Here is a 12,479-nt window from a genome sequence, read left to right as displayed (position 1 = left end):
GAGCAGGACAAACCACACAAGGTTTTCTTTGACACATATCTGTAACAGAAGTAATTGAGTAAGGGCTTATTTGAATTTGAGGATTCTAACAATGCAGGGATAGGAAATAGAAAGGAATAGGATAGGAATGCACGTGCAAAACAGAGAATTTAAAAACACAGGATTTCTGCCAATCTGGGTGTTTGATTCACAACAATGGGAAGATCATAGGATGCAAAAAAGCATGGTGAGATTAAGTCAAACCACAAGAAAATGTACGGTTATAATGCTATTATGCTACTATCTCTTAGTCTTGTGCTTGATGAATAGGAATATGAAAAGGAGGAGAAGTGGAAATTAGAATTCCTATGATTTTTCTTTCAAGGAGACACTAAAGGAACAAATCCTACAGTTTTCCTTTGCTCCATTCCTTTGCACCAAATTCATGAAAAGTAGTACCATAGGAAACTTTCCAATTCTGATGTTTTTCATTCACTTTTCCTTTCAAGCACTGGTGATTCTAGTAGGCAGGCTTGAGCAAGGAAAATCCAACACTAAAAAAATGTTTTTGTGCTACTTCTATTACTTTGGACCCAGGCCACAGCCATACTAGCTCAACTCCCAGGCCCATCGACAAATGCACAGCTCAAACGCACAGAGGTAAATAATGATGGCGTTTAAGAGAGTCCATCACGGATAGCTAAGTTGCCTGGTACCTCACTACTTGTCATATAGTAGGATAAAATAATCATATTTCCCATTACTATGAGTGCTAAGTGGAGAATATACATAACATGTAGAGTAAAAAAGAGATGCAACAAGTGTACAACCTCTTTGGCGAAGCCATGTCGATCTCAGCGTGATTGGGTTGGCCGGTGAGGATGCTCCGGCTGACTTGGCTGTCGGAGGAGGGGAAGAAGATCTTAGGCGTCTGGAGATGGAGCCCGAGGTACTGCTCCACTGTGATGGAGGGTTTCATCGTTGGAGCAGCTCCGGTGAGTTGTACGACGCCGAGGCTGAAGCAGGACAAGAGAGACAACGAACAATGTTAACCTGAGTGGAATTCTAATAGCATCTCCAATACATGACGTAAAATACATAAACACAAAGTGCTAGATGTAAAATACATCAGCCGCTCATCTCTGAACTTAACTATCGAAACTGAATTTAACTGTCAAAAGTGAACTTAACTGTCGAAACTGAACTTAACTATCGAAATTGAATTTAACTGTCGAAACTGAATTTGATGTCAAAACTGAATTTTGCTATCGAAATTGAACGCACTAGCAAGGTGAGGCTACACGTCGGTTGACTGACTTTTTCATCTCTGGTCAGTCGATTTTGCAGCCGTTGGATACGAAATCAAGGGCCTGCGGTTCATCTTCAACCTCCACCCCCCTGAGCCGGCCAAACAGCAGCCCCCGCCGCCCGTGGCCGGCGGTGCGCCGCCCCGCCCGCCCCGAAAACACTCCCCACCGCCTGTCCGCCGCCGCCCCGGCCATCCCTCTAGGCCCCCCGCCCCGTGCCGAGATTTTTCTCCGGCGATCCCCACGCCACCACCCCGCCAACGCCCCGCCACCGCCGGCGACCACCACCCCATCCTGAACCCTAAGATAGATAGTGGGGTATCTCTCCGGTGAGCCCCCTCCCCGCTGCGGCTGGTTCTTCCTTCACCCCGGCGGCATCGGAGTGAAGTGTAGCTAAATCGGAGCAGCATCGCAAGCAAGAGCAAGAGCGAGAGCAGAAGCGCGAGCAAGAGCAATAGCAAGAGCAGACCAGGCAGGGGACTGAGAGCAAGAGCAGAGCAGCAGCGCGAGCGAGAGCTAAAGCAGCAGCAGGTCCTACTAATGTGGACGTCGCCGCCGAGGGAGCGACGCCATGGAGGAAGTGGCCGGCGACGCCGCCGTGGATGGAGCCGCGCCGTGTCGGCTCGGGACCGAGTGCCGGCAGCACCGTGAGATCAAATCAAGAAGAAAATGCGGCGATTAGTGTACAACCTCTTTGGTGGCGCCGATTAGGCTGCAGCTTCATTCGAGGAAACGGTGATGATGATGCTCTTCCGATGGTGCAGGTGAAGACGGTAGTGTGGGAATGGAGGTGGCGCGAAAGACGAGGGGAACGTCGGGGCAGCCCCTTGGAGGTGGAGGACGGGGTGGCTGAACCAGCGGGACGATGAGATCGACGACGGATCCTCATCCGGTACGGTGGATGAGGGACGTCAAGGTGTTGTTGTGGACGACGTCGTCGGGGAAGAGGCTCCGGCTGGGTGGCGGACGAAGCAGGGTGTGGGGTTTCATCGCGGGTTTCCGCGGCCTCGGTGTACGAATGGGTGGGCGGATGGGATGGCAGTGGGGAACCATGGCTTAGAGACGCGCTTGTCCGAAATGTGGGGTAAGTTACGAAAGTAGCCCCACCGATTTGAGGCGGTTCTTTCGGTTCAGGGGTACCACGGGCATTTCGCGTGTCGGGATTTCACAGGAGGTGCGAGTTTTCGCGCGCGTTGTAATTTCGGAATAGCAAGGCACGGGTTGAGATGGAGAGAGTTGTCGGAGCACAACGAGACAAAGATATATCTTAAATATTTCGGGCTAACAAGGCACGGGTTGAAGAGGCGGGAGGTTCGTAGCACGATAGATAGAGACCCTAGCTTGAATTTTCGGCATAACAAGGCGCGGCTTGAAATTTCGGAAGAACAAGCTTAATGTGTACCCAAAAAAGACAATTTTCACCTCAACACGCACAACACACACACAAACACCATTTAGACTAGAGTAAGGTACACGTGCATTGCACGCATGAGATTTGGCAACCAAATTATGAATAAATACCACATTATAGCATGCAAGCTTTGAGTCATATATGCATGATGTAGATGTTCGTTTAATTCTTATAGTTCATTTCATTCAAAATCATCTAGTTTTTATAAGAACGCTAATCTATTTTAAGTTTCATGGAATTGTGCGTCGTAAGACATAAAGTAAAAACAAATAATGGCAAATCATGTAGAAAAACATTTGGGCAATTCTGATACGGAAGATTCTAGAACAAATAAGAAGTGCTTGTGTTTTCATGTTTGTGCATTATGCTTAAGTTCAACCATGTAGTCTTCTAGATTATACATGTGGCGAAATCTGGTGGAATCTAGATGATATCCAACTGCCAGTAGTGCTCAAATTTGCCATCTTTGGACCATCGGATTCGCCTCATCCAACGACCATCTTTCAAATTTAAAGTTACCCGCACACAATATAAAAAAATATAAAATATAATATATATAGGGGTATAGATATAGATATGTGATGCAAAAGCCTCCCATCGTCTCCAATTAGAATACTGTGTCCATGCACGGATACGACGTGGCGAAATGATGTCTGCCATTGGTATCTAAAATTCAAATCAGTCCGACCTTGTTCAATGTGTATACATTACAACATGCTCGTTCCCAAACCACACCGCGCAGATCTCCGTTATATTCATGCATGCATGGGTTTCAAACATCAGGATCTCTTATTCAAATATTTAAATTCAACTTTACATTGATTGTGACCTCACCAATTCAGCCATTCTTTTACACCCACTGAGGGAGTATAGGCTATTTTTAGAGTCCGTATGTGTGGGGAAACAAGAGTTAGGGTTGGTTTCGCACCCCACCCTCAAGGACCACGAAATTCCCCCCCTCTTCCTCCATATATACAGCCCTTAGGGCGTCGTTTAGACTTTGGGTTTTGTTTAGATTAAAAGTTCGCCATAGCTGCAACTTCGCGTACTTCGTTTGTGTCCAACGACTAGACCAAGACGTCACAGAACCCCACCTTGATCAATAAAGCTTTCATCTTATATTCGTAATATCCCGATTGCAATCTCAGTTTCTTGCTTGTTCTTTGTTTGCTCGCAGGAAACAGACCCTCGTGGTCAGGTTGATCGTGCTCCGGCGTGGTCAATAACCCTCAGAAGTTGGTTTAGCGATTGCCAAGGCGCGACGTCTCGCACGTTCGTAGTCGGATCGTCAAGGTCGACTCCCACAGAAAACGATAGCCACCATCTCATCGAAACATCGGGACACCTTTGCCTCTATCAAGTGGTATCAGATTTCCAGGTTGCTCGGTGAGATTTTACAGTTTTTCGTAGATTAGATCGAGTCTGTTCTTCATACCTACAGTCCACGAAAAAGCCAGAAAAAAAATTAGGGTTAGTTCATCATATTCGAACCAATCTGAGCCTTTGCATAATCTTTTTAGGGTTTTTGCTTTGTTGAATTTGCGGTTGCATCGTCGTGTCAAGTTGCTGGTCTTAGAGTCTAGTCTTTTAGAGTTTCGAGTTCTGGTCATAAGTTGTCACGCCGCCGCCGCACCATCATCATCGCCCATCTACCACTTTTGCTTATCCGCCACCGCTCTGAATCCATATCCATATACCACCACCAATCCGTATCCATATAGCACCACCAATCTGTATCCATATACCACCACCGCTACCACATACCACCACCACTACCATATACCACAACCATATATCCACCACCAATCCGAGTTCTTCTCATATTAGGTTTGTTCTTGAGATCAATCTAAATTCCGATTCGTGTTTCCTTGCCTGCGTAGGTCTCGGAAAAAAAAAGTCTGGAGACCCCCGGGCAGTTTTCAGGCCAAAATTTTCACGGGCAAATTTTTTTCCCTATCCTATTTTTAGGCTTTTCTGAGTCTTTTGAGCCACGTGCCATCATAGTGATTTTTTGTCGCACTTTTTCGTCGTCGCTGCCCTGATTTCCGAAAAAAAAAGTGAAAAAAAAATTCGTGCCCATCCTATCAGTTTGACGAGGGAAGAGTTTTGAGACACTCGCCATTATAGTGATTTTTCGCAAAAAAAAGAGGAGCGCAAAAAAAAGGAGCGCAAAAAAAAGAGCGAAAAAAAAGAGTTCCAGAGCGTGCTTTTCCCTTATTTACGTGCAGCGCCGTGATTTTGTTAGTGTTCTAGGCTCGCGTCTCTAGCACGGTCTAGCCTAGGACTAGCACAGTACCGTCGTTGAGCGTTTATTCAACTTTGCATCTCTGAATTGATTATTGCTGACCCTTTTTGCTACCATACTATAAGCCTTCCCAGCTCCACATACATCTACTTCGTGCGTTTGACTCTCCCTGGCAATCGCTCTATCCAAGCTTTTGAGAGTTTTGACTACAACGGTTGCCGATCACCGCCTGCTGCTGGGTAAGAACTGGTAAGAATTTGAGATTTGCATGATGGATTTGTGACACCCGCCACCACCACCACTTGTTAGTAGTCTGTAGGATCATATTCTTGTGTGTTTCTATTTCTGCTAACCATGCCAGGATCACAAGTCGACGAGACTGACTGGGAGAACTTGACTAACAAGGAGCTTCATGATACGTTTCAGCAAATGATGAGTGAACAGGTGCAAGATGTGATAAACAGATTTGAAGAGGCCATGGAGAAGATAGATGGCATGGAGAAGACGTTTGAAACAAAGCTCGATAACAAGTTTGCTGAATTGCTTTCGCGTTTTCCACCACCACCACCGGCTGCTCCTGCCGCACCTCTGCAACAACAGCAGCAACATCGACTACCTCCACGTCGGGAAACAGCCCTCCGCCGAGCGAGCCGTGTCCCTCTTCAGTAGGGCCAAACTGCTGGTGCTGCTATTGATACTTCTGTGGCTCCTACTGCTGATGTGGAGGAGGATGATTATGTGGGAGATTATGAGGATGAGGTTGATCAAACTCAGAACTACGTGCCACCACCAGCACAGCAACCACCAGGTCGTCCACATGCAAATAATGGCAATGGTAGGGCTCACCCTCAGGTACGAGATCATGACCATCTCCCTAAACTAAAATTGAATATTCCACCATTTGAGGGTAGATATGTTCCTGATATATATCTTACTTGGGAGTTAGAAACTGAACAACGATTTACATGTTTACAATATCCCAAGGAGAGACGTGTTCCTGCTGCTGTTTGTGCATTCACTAGTTTTGCATGTGTTTGGTGGTCTGAGCATTGTAGATTATATCCTATTCCGGCTACTTGGGCTGCTTTGAAAACTGCTATGCGTATTCGTTGGGTTCCACCATATTATCAACGTGAATTACTTCAAAAATTGCAGCACTTAAGACAGGGAAAATTTTTTGTAGAAGAATATTATCAGGAATTACAAACTGGCATGATTAGATGTGGTATTGTTGAGGAGAATGTAGCTATGCTTGCACGTTTTATGGGTGGATTAAATAGAGAGATTTAGACGATTCTAGAGTATAAGGAGTATACTAATATCACTCGTTTATTCCATCTTGCTTGTAAAGCTGAACGTGAAGTGCAGGATCGACAGACATTGGCGCAGACTAACTTTTCTGCAGGTCGACCTTCATCATAGACACCACGTGCATCATCTACTTCCACACGTTCTGCTACACCGGCGCCTCCGTCGGCTGCCACCTCCAACCGTGATACAATAAAGCAGGCACAATCACCACTATCTGCCAAGAGCACAGCTTCTGGGCCTGCAAAGAGCTCTTCTTCATCCATGGCATCAACAGGGCAAGCACATGATATTATTTGTCGACGTTGCAAGGGTGGAGGTCATTATGCGAGAGAATGCCCATCTAAGCGTGTGATGATTGTTACTGAGGATGGTGGGTATGAGTCCGCTAGTGACTATGATGAGGAGACTTTGGCTCTTATTACACGTAAAGAACACGGTGGAGACGATTCTGATCATGAGACGCAATACATGGCTCCTGAAGATGCTGACAGGTATGAATGTTTAGTTGCTCAACGTGTTTTGAGTGTGCAGGTTACACAAGCTGAGCAAAATCAGAGGCATAATTTGTTCCATACAAAGGGAGTTGTGAAGGAACGTTTTGTTTGCGTGATCATAGATGGAGGGAGCTGCAATAACTTGGCTATCATGGAGATGGTGGAGAAGCTATCTCTCACCACAAGACCACATCCACATCCTTACTACATCCAATGGTTCAACAACAGTGGCAAGGTTAAGGTAACATGTACTATTCGTGTGCATTTTAGTATCTCTACATATGCTGATTATGTTGATTGTGATGTGGTACCTATGCAAGCATGTTCCTTATTACTTGGTAGACCATGGCAATTTGATAAAAATTCTGTACAACATGGTAGAAACAATCAGTATACTCTTGTTCATAACGATAAAAATATTACTTTGCTTCCTATGACTCCTGATTCCATTTTGAAAGATGATATTAATAGAGCTAATAAAGCAAAACAGGAGACAAATAAGAGTGAAAATCAGATTGGCAAAAGAATTTGAGCACCAAATGAAGCCTAATAATAAACCATCTACTGTTGTTTCTGAAATTAAATTGAAAAGTGCATGTTTACTTGCCACCAAATCTGATATTGATGAGCTAGATTTTAGCAAATCTATTTGCTATGCTTTTGTGTGCAAAGAGGCATTATTTTCATTCGAGGACGTGCCTTCCTCTTTGCCCCCTCCTGTCACTAACATTTTGCAGGAGTTCGCTGACATCTTTCCACAAGACGTGCCACCGGGATTACCACCTATTCGAGGGATTGAGCATCAAATTGACTTAATTCCCGGTGCTTCGCTACCCAACCGTGCACCATACCGTACCAATCCAGAGGAGACGAAGGAGATTATGCGTCAAGTACAAGAACTGCTCGACAAAGGTTATATACGCGAATCCCTTAGTCCTTGTGCTATTCCTATCATTTTAGTGCCGAAAAAGGATGGTACGTCACGTATGTGCATTGACTGTAGAGGCATTAATAATATTACTATTCGTTATCGTCATCCTATTCCTAGGCTAGATGATATGCTTGATGAATTGAGTGGCTCTACAATATTCTCCAAAGTTGATTTGCATAGTGGATACCATCAAATTCGTATGAAATTGGGTGATGAATGGAAAACAGCATTTAAAACTTAGTTTGGATTATATGAGTGGTTAGTCATGCCTTTTGGGTTAACTAATGCACCTAGTACTTTCATGAGGTTAATGAATGAAGTTTTACGTGCTTTCATTGGACGATTTGTGGTAGTTTACTTTGATGACATATTGATTTATAGCAAATCTTTGGAGGAACATTTGGAACATTTATGTGCTGTTTTTATTGCTCTACGGGATGCACGTTTGTTTGGAAACCTTGGAAAGTGCACCTTTTGCACCGACCGAGTATCTTTTCTTGGCTATGTTGTTACTCCACAGGGAATTGAAGTTGATAAAGCCAAGATTGAAGCTATTGAGAGTTGGCCGCAGCCCAAAACGGTCACACAAGTGAGGAGTTTCCTTGGCCTCGCTGGTTTCTATAGGCGTTTTGTGAGAGATTTCAGCACCATTGCTGCACCTCTCAACTAGCTTACAAAGAAGGATGTGCCTTTTGTTTGGGGTACCGCACAGGAAGAAGCCTTCACGGTATTGAAAGATAAGTTGACACATGCTCCTTTACTCCAACTTCCTAATTTCAATAAGACTTTTGAGCTTGAATGTGATGCTAGTGGAATTGGATTAGGAGGTGTGTTATTACAAGATGGAAAACATGTTGCATACTTTTCTGAAAAATTGAGTGGGCCTAGTCTGAACTATTCTACTTATGATAAAGAATTATATGCTCTTGTTCGGACCTTAGAAACATGGCAACATTATTTATGGCCCAAGGAATTTGTTATACATTCTGATCATGAATCTTTGAAACACATTAAAAGTCAAGCAAAACTGAACCGTAGACATGCTAAATGGGTTGAATTCATTGAGACTTTCCCTTATGTCATTAAACATAAGAAGGGTAAAGAAAATGTTATTGCTGATGCCTTGTCTCGTCGTTATACTATGCTTTCACAACTTGACTTTAAAATATTTGGTTTGGAGACCATCAAAGATTAATATGTTCATGATGCTGAATTTAAAGATGTATTGCAGAATTGTAAGGAAGGAAGAACTTGGAACAAGTTCGTTCTTAACGATGGATTTGTGTTTCGTGCTAAGAAGCTATGCATTCCAGCTAGCTCCGTTCGTCTTTTGTTGTTGCAGGAGGCGCATGGAGGAGGATTAATGGGACACTTTGGCGTCAATAAGACGGAGGATATACTTGCTACACATTTCTTTTGGCCAAAGATGAGACGGGATGTTGAGTGTTTTGTTGCTCGCTGCACTACATGTCAAAGAGCTAAGTCACGACTCAATCCTCATGGTTTATATATGCCTTTGCCTGTACCTAGTGTTCCTTGGGAGGATATATCTATGGACTTTGTTTTAGGTTTACCTCGAAGAAAGAAGGGGAGGGATAGCATATTTGTTGTCGTGGATAGGTTCTCGAAAATGGCACACTTTATACCATGTCATAAAAGCGATGATGCTGTTAATGTTGCTGATTTGTTCTTTCATGAAATTATTCGCTTACATGGTGTGCCAAATACTATTGTTTCAGATCGTGATACTAAATTTCTTAGCCACTTTTGGAGATGTTTATGGGCTAAGTTGGGGACTAAGCTGCTTTTTAGTACTACTTGTCACCCCCAAACTGATGGACAAACTGAAGTAGTCAATAGAACATTGTCTACTATGCTTAGGGCTGTTTTAAAGAATAACAAGAAAATGTGGGAAGAATGCTTGCCTCATATTGAATTTGCTTATAATCGTTCATTGCATTCTACTACTAAGATGTGCCCTTTTGAAATTGTGTATGGTTTCCTACCTCGTGCACCTATTGATTTGTTGCCTCTTCCATCTTCAGAGAAGGTTAATTTTGATGCTAAAGAACGTTCTGAATTGATTTTAAAAATGCATGAGTTAACTAAGGAAAACATTGAGCGTATGAATGCTAAATATAAACTTGCTGGAGATAAGGGTAGAAAACATGTTGTGTTTGCGCCTAGAGATCTTGTTTGGTTACATTTGCATAAAGATAGATTTCCTAATCTGCGCAAATCAAAGCTAATGCCACGTGCTGATGGTCCTTTTAAGGTGTCAGAGAAAATAAATGATAATGCATATAAACTTGAGCTACCTGTAGATTTTGGGGTTAGTCCCACTTTTAACATTGCAGATTTGAAGCCTTATTTGGGTGAGGAAGATGCGCTTCCGTCGAGGACGACTTCATTTCAAGAAGGGGAGGATGATGAGGACATCAATACCATTGTTACACCCACAGCCCCTACTGTTACATATACTGGACCAATTACTAGAGCTCGCGCACGCCAATTAAATTACCAGGTACTTCCGTTTCTTGGTAATGATTCTAATGTTCATGAGATTATGATGCTGCCTAAATTGGATACATTTGTTTTGCTTACAAATGAAGGGCCTAGCTTGGAGAAGGATGAACATTGGAGCAAGAACACGCATGGAGTTGATGGCATGCGCAAGGGGATTAAGAACGGAGTTACAAGTGATGATTTCAGGACTTTGAAGCCGCCATAAGGAGTGCATGAAGCCTTGGACGAAATATACAAGATGCCACTTCATAATATTCGTCCATAGGCTATTCTAGGTGGTGTGTCACCTTATTAATGGGCCAGGCCCATGTAATTTCGAAATACTTAAGTATAGGCTATTTTTAGAGTCCGTATGTGTGGGGAAACAAGAGTTAGGGTTGGTTTCGGACCCCACCCTCAAGGGCCACGAAATTTCCCCCTCTTCCTCCATATATACAGCCCTTAGGGCATCGTTTAGACTTTGGGTTTTGTTTAGATTAAAAGTTTGCCATAGCTGCAACTTCGCGTACTTCGTTTGTGTCCAACGACCAGACCAAGACGTCACAGAACCCCACCTTGATCAATAAAGCTTTCATCTTATATTCGCAATATCCCGATTGCAATCTCAGTTTCTTGCTTGTTCTTCATTTGCTCATAGGAAACAGACCCTCGTGGTCAGGTTGATCGTGCTCCGGCGTGGTCAATAACCCTTGGAAGTTGGTTTAGCGATTGCTAAGGCGCGACGTCTCGCACGTTCGTAGTCGGATCGTCAAGGTCGACTCCCACAGAAAACGATATCCACCATCTCATCGAAACATCGTGACACCTTAGCCTCTATCATAGTGTGATAGCGCACTGCGGAATACGTCAGCAGATTTGATTTGTGTCAATATTATTCTCTCTATGGCAATATGTGGAAACTTATTTTGCAGAACCGGACACTACTCTTGGTGTTTACAAATCTTCTATGAAGGACTTGGAGGAGGAACCCGCCTTGCAATGCCGAAGACAATTTGCGCGCCGGACTCGTAGTCATTGAAGCCTGGTTCAGGGGCTACTGAGGGAGTCTTGGATTAGGGGGTGTTCGGGTAGCCGGACTATACCTTCAGCCGGACTCCTGGACTATGAAGATACAAGATTGAAGACTTCGTCCCGTGTCCGGATGGGACTTCCCTTGGCGTGGAAGGCAAGCTTGGCGATGCGGATATTCAAGATCTCCTACCATTGTAACCGACTCTGTGTAACCCTAACCCTATCCGGTGTCTATATAAACCGGAGGGTTGTAGTCCGTAGGCAATCAACTCCATACACAACAATCATACCATAGGGTAGCTTCTAGGGTTTAGCCTCCCTGATCTCGTGGTAGATCTACTCTTGTACTACCCATATCATCAATATTAATCAAGCAGGAGTAGGGTATTACCTCCATCGAGAGGGCCCGAACCTGGGTAAAACAAAGTGTCCCCTGTCTCCTGTTACCATCCGGCCTAGACGCACAGTTCGGGACCCCCTACCCGAGATCCGCCGGTTTTGACACCGACACCCACAAAGTAGTCTTCTCTTTATAATTGTACCACTAACTTTCTCTCGTGCATGCATGCACACACATTACCAGTCGGCATTATCCATCGCACACATGCAATCTTTTTCTTCAGGTCAGTCTCCCATGAAGGCACACACCAACACACATCCCCCTCTCCATCATATAGGGCATTCTTTATCTCTCACGCGTGCATTCTTTATCGATGTTCCTCTATGTATGTGTGTATATAGCTAGGTCTTTCATAGTTTTCCACACAAACCGATCAATCGATATATCCAGTGAGGTCTCACCCTCTTTCCCACGTCCACATCGATCAATCTATACCTCTCTATATAGGATTAACATATATAGCTAATACACCCACATTAATTATGTATCCAACTTCCCCCTCTCATCATCCATGCCTTCCGCTTCATCTCTCATACGCGTGCACAATGGCGAAGACAGGGGCAGTAAGGGCCCTGCCCCCCTCCCCCCCCTAACATCACTATATATCAAGGCTAATATGAATGTGATCATTAGAAAATTCCTGCTAAAAATGGTTTAAGTTCATGAATCGACCCTCCTCGTAAAGGATTAGCAATGCTTGGCCCCCTAGCTCATTTATTTTTCATGGCTCCGCCACTACGCGCATCAGCGCACGTGTTCGCCCCCTCTCTCTAAATATCGATCTCGCACTTAAGCATAGTCTCCCTCCACTCGGCCCCTCGCACCATATTCTAGCCCCCACCGGATTTTGCCACATGTACAATC

Source organism: Triticum urartu, chromosome 2A (assembly GCF_056163025.1).
Source record: "Triticum urartu cultivar PI428250 chromosome 2A, HENAU_Tu73, whole genome shotgun sequence".
Classification (NCBI taxonomy): Eukaryota; Viridiplantae; Streptophyta; class Magnoliopsida; order Poales; family Poaceae; genus Triticum; species Triticum urartu.
This window is presented reverse-complemented; position numbering follows the sequence as displayed.